Source organism: Acinonyx jubatus, chromosome A3 (genome assembly GCF_027475565.1).
Source record: "Acinonyx jubatus isolate Ajub_Pintada_27869175 chromosome A3, VMU_Ajub_asm_v1.0, whole genome shotgun sequence".
In the NCBI taxonomy this organism is placed as follows: domain Eukaryota; kingdom Metazoa; phylum Chordata; class Mammalia; order Carnivora; family Felidae; genus Acinonyx; species Acinonyx jubatus.
The window spans coordinates 117574061-117591110 of NC_069388.1; the positions used below are offsets into that span (position 1 = coordinate 117574061).

Below are 17050 nucleotides of genomic sequence, written 5' to 3' on the forward strand. Positions count from 1 at the left end.
GATCATTACCTGAGCCGGAGTCGGACACTTAGCTGACTGAGCCACCCAGGTGCCCCTGAAATATGTATTTCTATATCAGCTCCATTAATCATTGTTTGATGGTTGCTCTGGGGACATTAAAACCCTGGCTTTTCTGGTCAAGCATGCTCCAGTGATTAGGGAAAACTCTCAGGCAGGAAGTCCTAGATGTTTGCCAGAAGGATCTGTCAGCATACACAGGAACTGACTGTTGGGCGGTTATGACAGAGACCAGTGCATTTGCTATGACATCAGAACCTTTTTGTGTCCAACTTGTAAATATTATGTGGAGTAGGGGTGGGAGGTGGAGGGGAGGAGGTTTCTTCGAGGAACCTTGGACATTGGAGTGGATGATGCCCCCTAGGGGAAAAGTTTCCAGAACATAGAGGTAGGGGCTGTGAAAAACTAAGATCGAGGACCTGACTTGTTCTTTTCAACTTCTCTGACTATGAGCCAGAGTTCTCACAGCCCGCTCTTAGACTGAAAGCCTAGAATCCCAGATTTTGCTAGCTCTCAGATTCCTCTCCATCACACTTTTCCTCCTATTGGGAAGCCCACTTTCTATCCCTGGCTGGACTCATCACTAGCCTCCTACCAACCTGTGGTCATTCTCACCTCTCAGCCACCCCCCAGTCTCCCAGCCTCTGTCCTTGAAGTCCCCACCAATTCCATGTCCTGTCCTGTTCAAATCAAGTTCATTCAGGGGTGCCTGGCTGACTCCATTGGTAGAGCATACGACTCTCTGTCTTGGGGATATGAGTTCAAGCCCCACGTTGGGCATGGAGCCTCCGTTTTTTTTAAAGGGATTTGTCAGAAAAGATCTCATTGGTGAGATGAAATTATAGAAAATCTCAGGTGTGATGTTCTCCATTTCTGCCATTGCAGAGGAGATTATATTTAAAGTTGCAATAGATATGGCATGCTACACTACAGAGTTATTCCCAGGCATCAAATGTTGTGAATTAATATTTCAAAACATCTTGGAAAGTCACCAAAAGAAATCTTTCTTTTGTCTGAACATGCAGAAAGAGAAAGAGAAGCAAATTTTGTGTATATACTAAAATTTTGTGCATATACTGTGTTCCTGTATTTGGAATATGAGGAAGTGATCCCACAAGAGACTGACAGGAGAAATTTACTTCCAGTTTATTAAGACCACAAGAGCAAAAAATCGCGGCATTTTGCACTGGGTGTGCAAAAACGTTCAGGTTTAAAACATCCAGATGCTAAAAAACTCCCTTTGGGTGGAAAACAGTCTTAAACCAAAGCTCAGAATACATAGTGTATCGTTTACCTCTCTGATAAATTACAGATGGTGGCAAAAATAGATGAGTTGGTTTAGTTTTCTTCATCTTAAGATTTTTCTCCCTTACAATAGCTAGTGAACATTTCTGAGCATCTACCATGTGTCAAAAACTTCCATTCACTTCATCTAATTCTCAGCGCAACATCCACTATGCCAACCAGTTCTAGTTGAAATTCATGACCACGCATCTCAAAAGGAGTCTCAATGCTGCCAAGCAACCCTACTACACTTCTCCAGCATGTTCTCTCCCCCATTCTCCCCAACAAGTATTCACACATTCCCCGGCTCTTCTCAAAGCTCTTACATCCTCCTCCACTTCCTCAGTCCTGCCTACCTCTCCCACCTCTCCCCAGCCCCTCTCCACCTCACTCCATTGTATATCTTCTTTATATTCCAAGGACACACCAAGCGCTTTCTTCCGCCTCAGGGCCTTTGAAATTCTCTTTCCCTCTCATTGGAATGCTCCACACCCGAATCTTCATGAGGCGAGTTTCTTCTTGTCTTTTTGTCCTCAGTCTCGGCTCCAATGTCAAATTCTTCCTCCTCCAAAGACGCTGCAACTCCATCACTTCTTGCACATCAACTTGGTGGATTGTCTTCCGAGCATTTATCAACATCCAATACTGTCTTGTCTATTTATTTCTCTCCCGTCTTCACTTGAATGAAGCTACCCTGTGTGGTTTTCTCCTGTGTTCTCAACATCCAAATCTGAGCGTGTCACATAATAGGGACTCAAACGTGAATATTTATTGAGTAAATTATCTCGATTTTGGGGCAGATGAGGAAGCTGAAGATTAGAGAATCCTAGTCAATTGCTTAAGTTCACTTAGGCAGTAAATTACAATGAGACTTGAACCTAAATCTATTTAGGTCCAGGCTGTATCCCCATCTATGTAAAAAAAAATCTCTTGCTAGGATGAACATTTAAAAATGAATTTGGCCTCTGAGGAGTATTTGTGAATGTGGACAGCATTTAAGATAACTTCAGAATGAATAGTCAGATTCCTCAGGCAGAAAACCAAGGAGATGCTAGGACATCTGGCTGGACAAAGCCCATGGTAACTAAGGAGCAGTGCAGTCTGGCTATTCCCAGCTTGTTCCTGGCTGGCCTCCAGTTCCTCTGCCTTCCTTCCTGCTTCCTGCGTCTCTTTGCCTTTGACCACCTGCAGTACAGCACAGTTTAAGTCAGGCTCTGGTTTTCCCTTCATATGCTTGAAGTGAGCTAGTTCATGCCTGTCAATAGCATTGAGATCGGTGCTTTAGAGAACCTGGAATAAGATATCTTCCTCGGGGACCTGTCAACTCTAAATCTATGTTTGTATATCAGCCTTAATTCTTAGGAAGTTGCCTTTTTAGTTCTTTGCAGAAAACAGGAACCTTGTGTTGACACTGCGTTGATCCTCAAAATGACTAATAAAAAGTGAAGGAGAGAAAATGAGGACTCTTTTGGTTGTTATATTAACTAGCGTTCAGGGAAATCTTCATAAGCAGTTTACAGTCTCAAGGAATGTTGGATTTAAGGGATCATTCATTGGATTTTCTTCAGAAATCAAGATGATTTGATATTATGATATTTATTGAATATTTATCATACACCTGGCATTATTTTAAATTTTCTATGTGTACTTCTTTTATTTCTACAACACCTTATATTTAAAAAAATTGTTTTTAATGTTTATTTATTTTTGAGAGAGAGAGAGAGAGAGAGAGAGAGAGCAAGCAGGGGAGAGGCAGAGGGAGGGAGACACAGAATCCGAAGCAGGCTCCAGGCTCTGAGCCTGGCTCTGAGGTATCAGCACAGAGCCAAGTGTGGGCCTCGAACTCACGAGCTGTGAGATCATGACCTGAGTGGAAGTCAGATGCTTAGCCGACTGAGCCACCTAGACACCCACTTTATAAAATAGAAAACTATCAGTATTATACACATTTTTCACATGAGGAAACTGAGGCCCAAAAAGATTTTGAAAATTTGCCCAAGTCACACACTGTTATGGAGCGCCTGCATGGCTCAGTCTGTTAAGCCTCCGACTCTTGCTTTTTGGTTCAGGTTATGATCTCATGGTTTGTGAGTTTGAGCCCTGCATCAGGCTCTGCCCTGACAGTGCAGAGACTGCATGGGATTCTCTCTTTCTCTGCCCCTTCCCTGCTTGTGCTCTCTCTCTCTCTCTCTCTGTCTCAAAATAAATAAATAAACTTTAAAAAAATGTAAAAAACTAAAACTAAAAAATAAAGTCACACAGTATTGTGTGACAGAATCCCAATTCCTATTTTTGTGTTCATTTGTTTTTACTATGGATTTCTTTGGCAGTTTGTGGAAGCCTATAGACCCCTTCTCAGAATCTCTTTGATTTATTTATATTAAAAATTTTCCCATGCTTCTTTATTCATTTTTGAGACACAGAGACACACACAGAGCATGAGTAGGGGAAGGGCAGAGAGAGAGGGAGACACTGAATCTGAAACAGGCTCCAGGCTCTGAGCTGTCAGCACGGAGCCCGACGTGGAGCTCGAACTCACAAACTGTGAGATCATGACCTGAGCCGAAGTCCGACGCCTAACCGACTGAGCCACCCAGGCGCCCCCATTCATCTACTTATTGATTCAACAAAAATGTATGGAGAACTTCCTATCACAAGGTGCTATTCTGGGCACTGCAAATATAATAAACATGACAGGCTCAGTTCCTGTTCTCACTGTTTTGCAGTCTTACACTCGTTTCTGGCCCTCAGTATTTGGCTCATGGCTGAAATATACTAAATTGACCTGTTTAATGGAATTGGATTGAGTATTTGAAGATCATATTACCAATTGGCAGAAATTGTCCCGGAAAGAAAAAAGGAAGGGGTGCCTGGGCTCAGTTGGTTAAGCTTCTGGCTCTTGATTTCAGCTAAGGTAATGATCTCATGGTTACTGAGTTTGAGCCCTGCGTCAGGCTCTATGCTGACAGTGTGGGGCCTGCTTGGGATTCTCTCTCCCTCCCTTTGTCTCTTTTCCCCCTCCCCTGGTCTCTCTTTCTCTTTCTCTCAGAATAAATAAACTTGAAGAAGAAGAAAAAGAAGAAGAAGAAGGAGGAGGAGGAGGAGAAGAGGAAGAAAGAAAGAAAGAAAAGAAAAAGAAATTGTCCCTAAAAAAGTGTTTCTTGACAAGAAACATTTGTATCCTCATATAAATTGCCAGGCATTTAGCAGACATTCAGTAGATTCCTTTCTTCTAGGCTCTTGCTGGCCCTGTCACCAAGTAAGCTAAATCTTGCTGCATAATAGAGAAATGGGAACAGCTAGTTATTTTTTAAGTTTTGCAGGGGGGAAGAAGAGTTGAAAAGGTCACTTTTGCCCTTGTGAGAAGTAGGCTCACTGACCCAATCAAAGGAGGGATGCAGAGACTCGGAGCACAGGGAAGAGAGGCTTTAATCAACGTTCTTGCAAGAGTGGGTGATGGACAGGCACACTCGGGGCAGTTAACAGCAGACAATTTATCTTCTAGCATGCAAGTCCCTCCCCTGGTTCCTCATTGGCTGAGTGCTACAGAGGTTACAGCCTTACCCAGACACTACCTATGCCCATGTAAGGCAAAAATAGTCTGATTGGAACAAATGCAAATTCCCTGAGGTATGGCAGAGATTTTTCAGTCCCTCCTCCCTTTGTTCTTTGGTGCATGCTCATTGCAAAGCCCTTGAAAATAAGCCCATGAAAATAAGTCCTTGAATCGGACAGGGGAAGAAGAACCAGGAAGTGAAGTGTCTAAAGGTTTGGGACTCCATTTTGTGGGGCGGGGATGGGGGGGTGGGGGGGGTGGGGGTCGTTCATATATATTTCCAATAAGTTGTAAACCTGCTGTTAACTAGACAACACAGACTTTATTTGGTAGTTTTGAGAATGAATCATCTCCCTTACTTCTCACAGCCCTCTTTTCTGTCCATATAATATAGTATATATACTATATGCTACTATATATGTATATGTATATACTATATACTACTCTATACATATACTATATACATATAGTATATACACAGAAGTATGTAAAGTATATATACAGAGTACATATATACAGAAGTATATGTACTATAGTATATACACTCTACTATATATATATATATATATAGTATATACCTATATCTATACTATACATATACTATACTATATATCTATATCTATATCTATATATCTATATCTATATCTATATCTATATAGAAGTATATATACTTGTGGTATAATATAGAAGATACGATAGTTAGCATTTATGGATAGCGTCTAATGTACCAGGTACTATTCTAGGTTCTTTACACAGTATCTCCTCATTCAAACCTCACAATAATCCCTGTAGAGGGAACTGAGACTTAAAGAGTTCAAGAGGCTTGCCCAGCTCCTGATAGGTAGAATGTCCTCACGTGGGGAATTCCAGACCAGGGAGTGTGAGCCCAGCACCTCTTCCCCTGTGCAGCCACTGACTGATGTAGGGTCAGACGTAAGGACTTCCAATGGGCTCCACCTACAGCCTCCCTGCTGCTCATGACCTAACTTAAGGCAAGCATGCTTGAGATGGCAAACTGGTTAAGGCTGAAGTCTGTAGCAAAGGCAGAGCTAACGAGAGCCAGCCGAGCTAACAGCACGTGCATTCTTTGGCACATTCATACTATGCTGTTTATTTAATACTGCATTTTTATTATAATTGCTCAATCTTTTCCCCCCTGAAACTAATGTTGGTTCTACTATCTGCGAAGTTACAGGAAGAAGTCTCTTAAAAAGGAAATCCTCTTTGGACTGCCATTAGACAGAATTGGTTAAATTCTACCAAACTGGGGTACTTAAGTTAATTGTAATGCATTGTGATATAATGATATGAATAATGTATGTGCGTTACTTACCTAATTTACCAAACTGAAACACAAAGCAGAAATACAATGAGTACCTGAGTATCTTTTTAACATATGGATAGAAGTAACTTTAAAAAGATTTTTTCCTTCTCCAGTCAAAAGATAGTAGAGTGGCGAAATGGATAAAAAAGCAAAACCCATTATATGCTGCCTAGGAAAGACTCATTTTGGCTTTAGGGCACAAACAGATGGAAAGTGAAGGGATGGAAAGAGACATTGTGTGCAAATGGAAATCAAAAGAAAGCAGAGGTAAGCTATACTTATATTATCCAAAATAGACTTTAAACCAAAGTCGGTAACAAGCGACAAAGAGGGTCATTATATAATGGTAAAGTGATCAATTCATCAAGAGGCTGTAACATTTGTAAATATTTGCGTACTCAACATAGAAGGACCTAAATATATAAAGCAAATATTAACAGATCTGAATGGAGAAATAGACAGCGATACAATAGTAGGAATTTCAATATCCCACTTTCAACAATGGATAGATCATCCAAGCAGAAAATCAATTAAGAAACATTGGACTTACGATTCTGTGTCTCCCTCTCTCTCTGCCCCTCCCCCGTTCATGCTCTGTCTCTCTCTGTCCCAAAAATAAACGTTGAAAAAAAAAATTTAAAAAAGAAACATTGGACTTAAATGACCTGGTAGACCAGATGGACTTAACAGACATTTACAGAACATTTCATCCAACAGCAGCAGAACACACATTCTTCTCAAGAGCACATGGAACATTCTCCAGGATAGATCATATGTTAGGTCACAAAATGAGTCTTAATAAATTTAAGAAGCTTGAAATCTTATCATCTTTTCTGACCACAATGGTATGAAACTAGACATCAATTACAAGAAGAAAATTATAAACTTCACAAGTATGCAGAAATTAAACAGCATGCTCCTGAACAATCAATGGGTTAAAGAAATTAAAAGAGAAACAAACAAAAAAATCTGTGAAACAAATGAAAATGGAAATATGATATATCAAGATTTATAGAATGCAGCAAGAACAGTTCTAGGAGGGAAGTTTATTTTTTTATTAAAAAATTTTAATGTTTATTTTTGGGGGGGAGGTACAGAGAGAGGGGGACAGAAGATATAAGCAGGCTCTGCACTGACCGTGGAGACCCCGATGGGGAGCTCAAACTCAGGAACTGTGAGATCATGACTTGAGCCAACGGTCAGGATTAACCAACTGAGCCACCTGGGCACCCCAAGAGGGAAGTTTATAGCAATAAACTCCTGTATTAAGAACAAAGGAAAGCTCTCAGAGAACCTAACTTTATACCCCAATTAACTAGGAAAAAAAAGAACAAATGAAGCCCAAAGCTAGTAGAAAGAAGGAAATAACAAAGATCAGAGAAGGAATAAATGAAGCAAAGACCAAAAAGACAATAGAAAAGATTAATGAAACCAAGAGATGGTTTTTAAGATAAAATAGGGGGTGGGACAGAAAAAAAAAGGATAAACAAATCAGACAAAACTTTAGTAGACTAACCAAGAAAAAGAGACAGGACTCAAATAAATTAAATTACAAATGAAAGAGGAGGCATTACCAAAGAAATTCAATACCAGAGAAATTCAGAGGTTCACAGGAGATTATTATGGACAAGTGTATGCCAACAAGTTGGAAAAACTAGAAGAAATGGATAAATTTATAAAAACATACAAACTTCCAAGATTGAATCATGAGGAAATAAAAATCTGAACAGACTGATTACTATCAAGGAGATTGAACCATTAAAAAAAACACCCAACAAAGAAAAGTCCAGGACTAGGTGGTTTCACTGGTGAAGTCTACCAAACATTTAAGAAAGAATTATTATTAATCTTCTCAAGCTTTCAAATAGAAAGGGAGGAAACACTTCCAAACTCATTTTATGAGGCCAATATGACCCTGATACTAAAGCAGACAAAGACACTACAAGAAAAGAAAATTATAGCCAATGTCCCTGGATGCAAAAATCCTCAACAAAAAATGAGCTAACCATAGAACAGATCAATGAAACCAGGAACTGCTTCTTTGAAAAGATCAACAAAATTGATAACCCTCTAGCCAGACTGATTAAGAGAGAGAGAGGCAGAGAGACAGGGACAGAGAGAGACAGAGAGAGAGAAAAACAGAGGGAGAGAGAGAGAGAGAGAGGACTCAAAAAATGATTGAACAGGGGTGCCTATGTGGCTCAGTTGGTTGAGTGTCCGACTTCAGCTCAGGTCATGATCTCATGGTTCCTAAACATTAAATTTTTTTTCTAAAAATTAACAAACCAAATTCCACAGTACATTAAAAGGGTCATACACCATGGTTAATTGAGATTTATTCCAGGGGTGTTCAATATCTGCAAATTAATGCGATATGCCATATTAAAATGAAAAATAAAAATCATAAGATCATCTCAATAGATGCAGAAAAAGCATTTGACAAAATTCAACATTTTTTCATGATAAAAATTGTCAACAAACTGTGTACAGAGAACATACCTCAACATAATAAAGACTGTATTTGACAAGCCCACAGCTAACATCATAGTCAATGGTGACAAGCCGAAATATTTTCCTCTAAGATCAGGAACAAGTCAAGGCTGCCCAGTATTTAAAAAAAAAAACCAACAACTTAGGGTGCCTGGGTCTCTCAATTGGTTAAGCATCCAACTTCAGCTCAGGTCATGATCTTGTGGATGAACCATTCGAGCCCCATGTCCTGACAGCTCAGAGCCTGGAGCCTGCCTCAGATTCTCTGTCTCCCTCTCTCTCTGCTGCTTCCCACCTTGTGCTCTGTCTCTCTCTCCCTTAAAAATGAGTAACATTATAAAAATTTTAATTTAATTAAATTAATTAATTTTTTTTTAGAGAGAGAAAGGGCTCAAGTGAGGGGCAGAGAAAGAGAGGGAGAGAGAGAAAGAAACCCAGAAGGGGCAGAGAGGGCAAGAGAGGGAGGGAGAGAGAGAGAGAGAGAGAAAGAGAGAGAATCGGCACTCATCTGGGGCTGGTGTTTTTACCTGAAGCAGGGCTGGAGCTTACCCAAAGTGGGGCTTGTGCTCACCAACTGTGAGGTCATCACCCAAACCGAAGTCAGATGCTTAACAACTGAGCCACCCGGGTACCCCAATTTAATTTACTTTTTAAAAGTAATCTTTTTTTTTTTTTAATTTTTTTTCAATGTTTATTTATTTTTGGGACAGAGAGAGACAGAGCATGAACGGGGGAGGGGCAGAGAGAGAGGGAGACACAGAATCCGAAACAGGCTCCAGGCTCTGGGCCATCAGCCCAGAGCCCGATGCGGGGCTCGAACTCACGGACCGCGAGATCATGACCTGGCTGAAGTCGGACGCTTAACCGACTGCGCCACCTCGGCGCCCCTAAAAGTAATCTTTACACCCAACATGGGGCTCAAACTCAAGACCCTGAGATTAAGAATTACATGCTCTACCATCTGAGCCAGCCAGGTACCCCAAGGATGCCCATGCTTCCCGCTTTTATTCAACATAGTACTGGAAGCTCTAGTCAGAGCAATTAGGAAGAAAAAGAAATAACAGGTAACCAAACTGGAAAGGAAGAGGTAAAATTGTCTCTATTTGCAGATGGTATGATATTATATGTGGAAAACCCTAAAGATCCCACCCCAAAACTGTTAGAACTAATAAACAAGTCAGTAAAGTTGTAGGATAGGATAGAAAATCAATATGCAAAAATCAGTTGTATTTCTATACAGTAATATTGATCTATCAGAAAGAGAAATTAAGAAAACAATACCATTTATAATAGCATCAAAAAGAATCAAATACTTAGGAATAAATCTAACCAAGGAGGTGAAAGATCTGAACACTGAAAATTACAAGACATTGATGAATGAAATTGAAGAAGACACAAATAAATGAAGATATTCTGTGCTCATGGATTAGAAAGTTTAATATTGTTAAAACCTGCAGACTACCCAAAGCTATCTACAGACTGAATACAATCTCTATAAAAATTCCAATGGCGTTTTTCACAGAAATATGAAAAACAATTCTAAAATTTGTGTGAAACCACAAAAGGCCCTAAATGGCCAAAGCAACCTTGACAAAGAAGAATAAAACTGGAGGCATCACACTTCCTGATTTCAAGTTATATTACAAAGCCATAGTAATCAAAACAGTATGGTATTGGCATGAGAAACATAGATCAATGGAACCTCATAGAGAGCCCAGAAAAATACCCACATGTATATGGTCAACTAATTTATGACACAGGAGCTCAGAATATATGCTGGGGAAAGGATAATTTCTTCAATAAATGGTGATGGAATAACTGGATAGAAAGTGATCCTGACATCAGACAGACTTAGCTCTACAATGAACCTGCTACCTGATGAGGAAGTTAAAGATTATGTAAACTATACTGCGTTCAGTGTCTAGGACTCTGCCCAATATATAATAGCATCATTGTCTACCTTGAAGTGACAATCAGATATCCAAGTCGTGTGAGTAGAGAGGTTGGGATAGTAGGATCCATAGGTACAATTGTGAAAACCTGAGGAACTGGTCATGGGAATTGCCAGTCTTGACTTTTTGCTTTAATGGACAATCCTGTGAGCAAGGAGGTGAAAACAGAAAGACTCCTCCCTCATCCCATCCTGCTGAATGCCAAAAACTCTAATTTCTTGGCCAATAATGATTTCCTACAGATGTACAGAAACTAGTGGCATCAGGATGCCTGGGTGGCTCAGTTGGTTAAGATTCTGACTTTGGCTCAGGTCATGATCTTGTGGCTCATAGGTATGAGTCCTGTGTTGGGCTCTGTGCTGACAGCTCAGAGCCTGGAGCCTGCTCTGGATTCTGTCTCCCTCTCTCTCTCTGCCCCTCCCCCGCTCACACTCTGTCTCTCTCAAAAATAAATAAACATTAAAAAATATTAAAAACAACAACAACAAACAACTAGTGCCATCTTTCTCAATAATAAGATGTCCAGGGCACCTGGGTGGCTCACTTGGTTAAGGGTCTGACTCTTGGTTTCGCCTCAGGTCATGATCACGGGTTCATTAGTTCAAGCCTCAAGTCAGACTCCATGGTGTCAGCCCTCTCTCTCTGCCTTGCCCATATGCATCCTCTCTCTCTCTCGAAATAAATAAATAAACTTAGAAAAAAAGATTTCCAATAACAACTTCATGAAAAATAATTCTTTACAAAACTGCTTTAGTGATATTTTTGCCAATGCCTGCCTCATAAAAGATGTTGAAGATATCATCGCTACCCGAAAAGCCTGGCATGTGGCCCATGGCCATCATGATAGAAGCTGTGTTCCAACATGGGTGTCTTGGCAGATACTGCACATTTAGACTCTAGCATGATCAACAAGGAAATGTACCTATCTATTTTATCTATGTGTCTATCTATTATCTATATCTATTTCTTTTTTCTTTCTTTTTTTAGAGAGAAAGAACATGAGCAAGGGAGAGAGGTAGAAGGAGAGAGAGAGAATATTTTTTTTGAGAGAGAGTGAGCGCAATTAGGGGATGGGGAGAGAGAGAGAGAGAGAGAGAGAGAGAGAGAGAGAATCCCAAGCAGACTCTGTGCCATCAGTGGGGCTTGAGCCCACAAACCATGAGATCATGACCTGAGGTGAAATCAAGAGCCAGACACTCAGCCAACTGAGCCACCCAGGTGCCCTTAGAGATAGAGAATCTTAAGCAGGTCCTATGCTCAGCACAGAGCCTGATGTGGGGCTCGATCCCAGTCACTTCCTCACTGATGATGTCACTTTTATCATATACTAAGTTCTGTTTATTCTAAGGGCTGTTTCTAAATTAACTAATATGTCAGTTTTGGAATCAGTTTCCAAAGTTTTGGTTATTCTTTTTATTCATTCTAAAAGTTTTAATACCTGGTGGGGTAAATCTCCCTCATATTATTCTTTTAAAAAAAAAAACTGTATTGGGGCATCTGGGTGGCTCAGTCAGTTGAGCGTGGACTCTTGATTTCCTCTTAGGTCATGATCCCAGGGTCATGGAGTCGAGCCCCATGTCCAACTCCATGCTCAATGTGGAGCCGGCTTCTCTCTCTCTCTCCTTCTGCTCTTCCCCCTTTTCCCCCCGACCAAAAAAAACCGTTTGTTTTTTTTGTTATAAAGAAGATATCCAATTTATTTTTTTAATGTTTATTTTTGAGAGAGAGAGAGAGAGAGAGAGTGCACGTGAATGAGGAAGGGCCAGAGAGAGAGGGAGACCTGGGATTAAAAGCACTTAGAAACCAATTTGACAATAAATTTCATACATTGAAAAAATAAAAAAATAAAAAATAAAAACACTTAGAATAGTAAGACTTTTTAAGAACATGGTTTGCATATTTATTTGTTTAGAGTCTTAGTTTTCTCAGAAATTAGCTGTTTACATTATATAGATTATGAACAGTGCAGACATTTCCCCTGGACTTTAGTTCTAATTTTAGGCTTGAGCGTATCAATATATGTGTCTATGTACACACACATATATGTATACACTTTTGTGTAGCTAATGAGAATAGAACTTTTAAAACTTTCTTATCAGTTTTTTACTGGTATATAAAACACTGGTTAATTTTTTTTAAAGGATTTTATTTTTAAGTAATCTCCATATCCAACATAGGGCTTGAATTTACAATCCTAAAATTAAGAGTTGAATTCTCTACTAACTGAGCCAGCTAGGTGCCCCAATACTGGTTAATTTTTTAAAATAATTGTTTAATTGTGGTAAAATATACATGAAATTTATCATTAAACATTTTTTAAGTTTATTTATTTATTTATTATTATTTTTTTTAAGTTTATTTATTTTTCAGACAGAGAGAGACAGAGCATGAATGGGGGAGGGTCAGAGAGAGAGGGAGACACAGAATCGGAAGCAGGCTCCAGGCTCTGAGCCGTCAGCACAGAGCCCAATGCGGGGCTTGAACTCACGGACCATGAGATCATGACCTGAGCCGAAGTCGGATGCTTAACCGACTGAGCCACCCAGGCGCCCCTAAGTTTATTTATTTTTGACAGAGAGAGACACACACACACATAGAGCATGAGTGGGGGAGGGGCAGAGAGAGAGGGAGACACGGAATCCGAAGCAGGCTCCAGGCTCCAAGCTGTCAGCATAGAGCCCGATGCAGGGCTCAAACCCATGAACTGCGATATCATGACCTGAGCCAAAGTCGGACACTTAACTGACTGAGCCACCCAGGAGCCCCTGAAATTTATCATTTTAATCGTTTTTTTCATTTTAATCATTTTAAGAGTACAATTCAGTGACATTAAGTACATTAATATTGTTATACAACCATCACCACCAACAATCTCCAGAATTTATTCATTATCCCAAACTGAAACTCTGTAACCCATTAAGCCTGTTAATTTTTATATAAGTATGTTTAATCAGGATTCCTGGGGCGCCTGGGTGGTTCAGTCGGTTTGGCGTCTGACTTCAGCTCAGGTCATGATCTCACAGCTTGTGAGTTTGAGCCCCACATCAGGAGGCTCTGTGCTGACAGCTCAGAGCCTGGAGCCTGCTTCAGATTTTGTGTCTGCCCCCCACCCCCATTCTCTCTCTCTCTCTCAAGAATAAATAAACATTTAAAAAATCAGGATTCTTTTAAAGTTTTTTTTTTTTTTTTAACATTTATTTATTTTTGAGACAGAGAGAGACAGAGCATGAACGGGGGAGGGTCAGAGAGAAAGGGAGACACAGAATCCAAAACAGGCTCCAGGCTCTGAGCTGTCAGCACAGAGCCTGACGCGGGGCTCGAACCCACGGACCGTGAGATCATGACCTGAGCCGAAGTCGGACGCTCAACCGACTGAGCCACTCAGGCGCCCCAAAAAATCAGGATTCTTAAATGAACTTTTTTATTGTAATCATAATTTGGATTTCACTGATACTCATGAAGTACATATTGTTTTTTTTTTAATTTTTAACTTTTTTTAAAATTCATTTTTGAGAGACAGAGAGAGACACAGCATGAGTGGAGTAGGGGCAGAGAGACAGAGACACAGAATCTGAAGTAGGCTCCAGGCTCTGAACTGTCAGCACAGAGCCAGATGTGGGGCCTGAACTCACGAACTGAGTGATCATGACCTGAGCCGAAGTCAGACACTCAACCGACTGAGCCACCCAGGTGCCCCTGCATATTGTTTTTATACATATATTGCGTAACTGAATCTCCTCTTTTGTGAATTGTCTGCTTATATGTATCTGCTTAACTGTACTTGTCTCCTGCTTCTATCTGAACACAGATTCTTCTCATCCTCAGTTGGTGCCTCTGCTGGTCCAGGTGGTTTACCTGGTGATATGACCCAGAGCCTTATGCCCGAAGGGTCATTAGCCCCCGATACCAATGCCCTTTATAGGCCATGGCTAATGTACTTTTCCATTTACAAAACTGGGTAAGAAAGCACCAAGGGATACTCAAGTGAATTACCTGGGTGCCGAACATCGTCCTTCCATCTTCCATTGTGTAACAGAATTCCAACTTCCTCTCGATGATTGGGATAAATCACCCCTGCCAACATGGTGACTTGTCTGGAGTGCCTGGCTGGCTCAGTTGGTGGAGCACGGGTCTCTTGATCTTGGCGTTATATGTTCTAGCAGCACGTTGGGTGCAGAGATTACTTAAAAATAAAATAAAATTAAAAAAAAGATGGTGCCTTCTTGCCATGTCTGTTGGTCCCTTGTTACAAGGCATCTGAAATGCTCAGGCAGCAATTATCGCTTGAAGTTCAATGGGACTCCTGCTGTATCTATTGGTGGAAGCAGTCCCCTTTGGAAACCATGATTTCTGATTGAGTTGATAGGATGCACCAAGCAGGGTCATTCCTACCTTCACCCCTTCATTTCCAGACCCATATATTCTACCTACTGGGGACAAAGCACCATATATTGCTAACTGATTTAGAGTGTATGAATGTGGTCTTCAGGATGGTGCCTAATCCTCACAAGATATTGTTTCAGAGCTGGTGTTTCGGTGTTCCTTCAATGAGCCATTGCATTGCTTAACATCTAGGGATGGAGACTTCTTGAATGGACTACAAACCTAGGCCTTTTTTTTTTTTTTTTTTTAAGACTAAGTAATCTCTACATTCAACATGGGGCTGGAACACACAACCCGGAGATCAAGTCACACACTCTATTGACTGAGCCAGCCAGGTGCCCCTAGACCTAGACTTTAGAGGAAGATGGTACATACCTTGAGTGCTATGGAGAGTGCTGTGAGTTACTAAAAGGATTTGTGAAAATATGCCCAAATCAATTATGCTGTTATGGAGCTGTTTGATCAATGTCTGAAGTTGAAATATAAGGAAGTATCTAGATGGCCTCTCAAACTCCCTATTAAGACTTTCTTTGGGGTGGCATTTGGGTTTCTCAGTCGGTTAAGCATTTGACTTTGGTTCAGGTCATGATCTTACCGGTTCGTTGGTTTGGGCCCTGCATCAGGCTCTGTGCTGACAGCTCAGAGCCTGGATGCTTTTTCAGATTCTGTGTCTTCCTCTCTCTCTCTCTGCCCCCTCCCCACTCACACTGTCTTTCAAAAATAAAATAAACACTGAAAAAAAAACCCAAACCTTTTTTTTTTTTTTTTTTTTTGGTATAACAGCCCCTTTTGAAAAATTGAGAAAGTCATGAGTTCTTTTCTCAAACATGCACAATTACATTAAAATGCTGTTCACAATTTTAGGGGGTCCATGGGGTTTTGAAACCTAACCATGGACTCCAAGTAAAGTATTGCTCTCACCTGTCTTTCCTCCCAAGAGGCAGCCCAACTCTCAGTCCTATTTTAGAATATAGTATAGGGCTAAGTTTACTAAACTAGATACAACTTCTGAAAGCAGATGGATTTGGGAGAACAGTAGGCGTTACTGCATATTCTTTTTACCTTGCATAGTATAAAAACATGCGATGGAAGATGCCACATTCTGGATTTTCCAGGAGGCTGTTTGGACCCTACAGATAATAATTTTTGACTACAGACAGCTGACTCATTCAGCAAATATTTACTGGGTGCCTGATATTTATAGGCACTGTGCAAGTGACTAAGGTCCCCAAGAAAGAAAAGACACCATTTGGGTCTTTGATGAGACTATTCACTTGAAAAAGTGTGAACGCAGTTACTGGTGGCCTTTAAGAAAGGGCTGAGGGGATCATCTTAAGTTTTAAAGGAATTCCTGGAGATGGAAAACCGGCTCTTGAGCTGGCGCCTTGATTCTTGGTTTCCCCACAGCCTAGAATGGTGAGCTTGGCAGGTCGAACTCAACTTGCCTCATCTATCCAAACGGGTTAAATGAGCAGACAAAAACTGTTGCAAATCGTCACAAAGATAACCTTTGTAAACCTGTACATGCACTAATGAAAAAACACAAGCACGAGGCTTATTGAAAGCGATAGCTAGGAAAGTCGCCGCTTGGGGGAAAAGCACGGCTCTTCCAAGCCTCTACAGCCACCAAGGCGCCCGGCACGCGGTCAGAATCCGTTCAATAAGCCTTCCGGGACGGATCAAGTTCCGCTTCCGCAGGCAGATTTTCGCTGTAGGCGTGAGCACTGGACGCTCGACGCACTTTAGCGTCGGACCTCCCTCCCGCGCATGCTCCAAAGGATAGGCAGAGAGCGGAAGGGCGGGGGAGTGACGAGACGCAGCGGACCGTCGGCTCGTTCGTCCTGCAGCCCCGCGCGGGAGGCGGGGGCGCGCGCGCACGTTCGCGCGTCCGGCTGCGTACAGTAGTGACGGCCGCGCGGGAGCGGTCACGTGACCGCAGCGGCTGCCTGTACAGTAAGGACCCAATATGGCAGCGGCGGTAGCAGTGGCAACGGCAGCAGGAGGACCGGCCGCCCCATAGACCCCCGCCCCCCCCCTCCGCGC

The 17050-nt window shown here is 41.3% G+C and overlaps 1 long non-coding RNA gene across 2 annotated transcripts; it reads right to left on the reverse strand.

Annotated features, from left to right (window-relative positions):
• Positions 1–1140: 1140 nt before the first annotated feature.
• On the reverse strand, positions 1141–16847 carry LOC113592453 (uncharacterized). Of its 2 annotated transcripts, none has more exons than XR_003412328.2 (3): positions 16070–16847; positions 14618–14807; positions 1141–2487 (listed from the first exon to the last, which is right to left on the reverse strand). It is a non-coding gene; the product is annotated as an uncharacterized LOC113592453 (long non-coding RNA). The 2 variants fall into 2 exon arrangements; XR_003412327.2 differs by having other exon boundaries at positions 1141–2734.
• Positions 16848–17050: the final 203 nt, after the last annotated feature.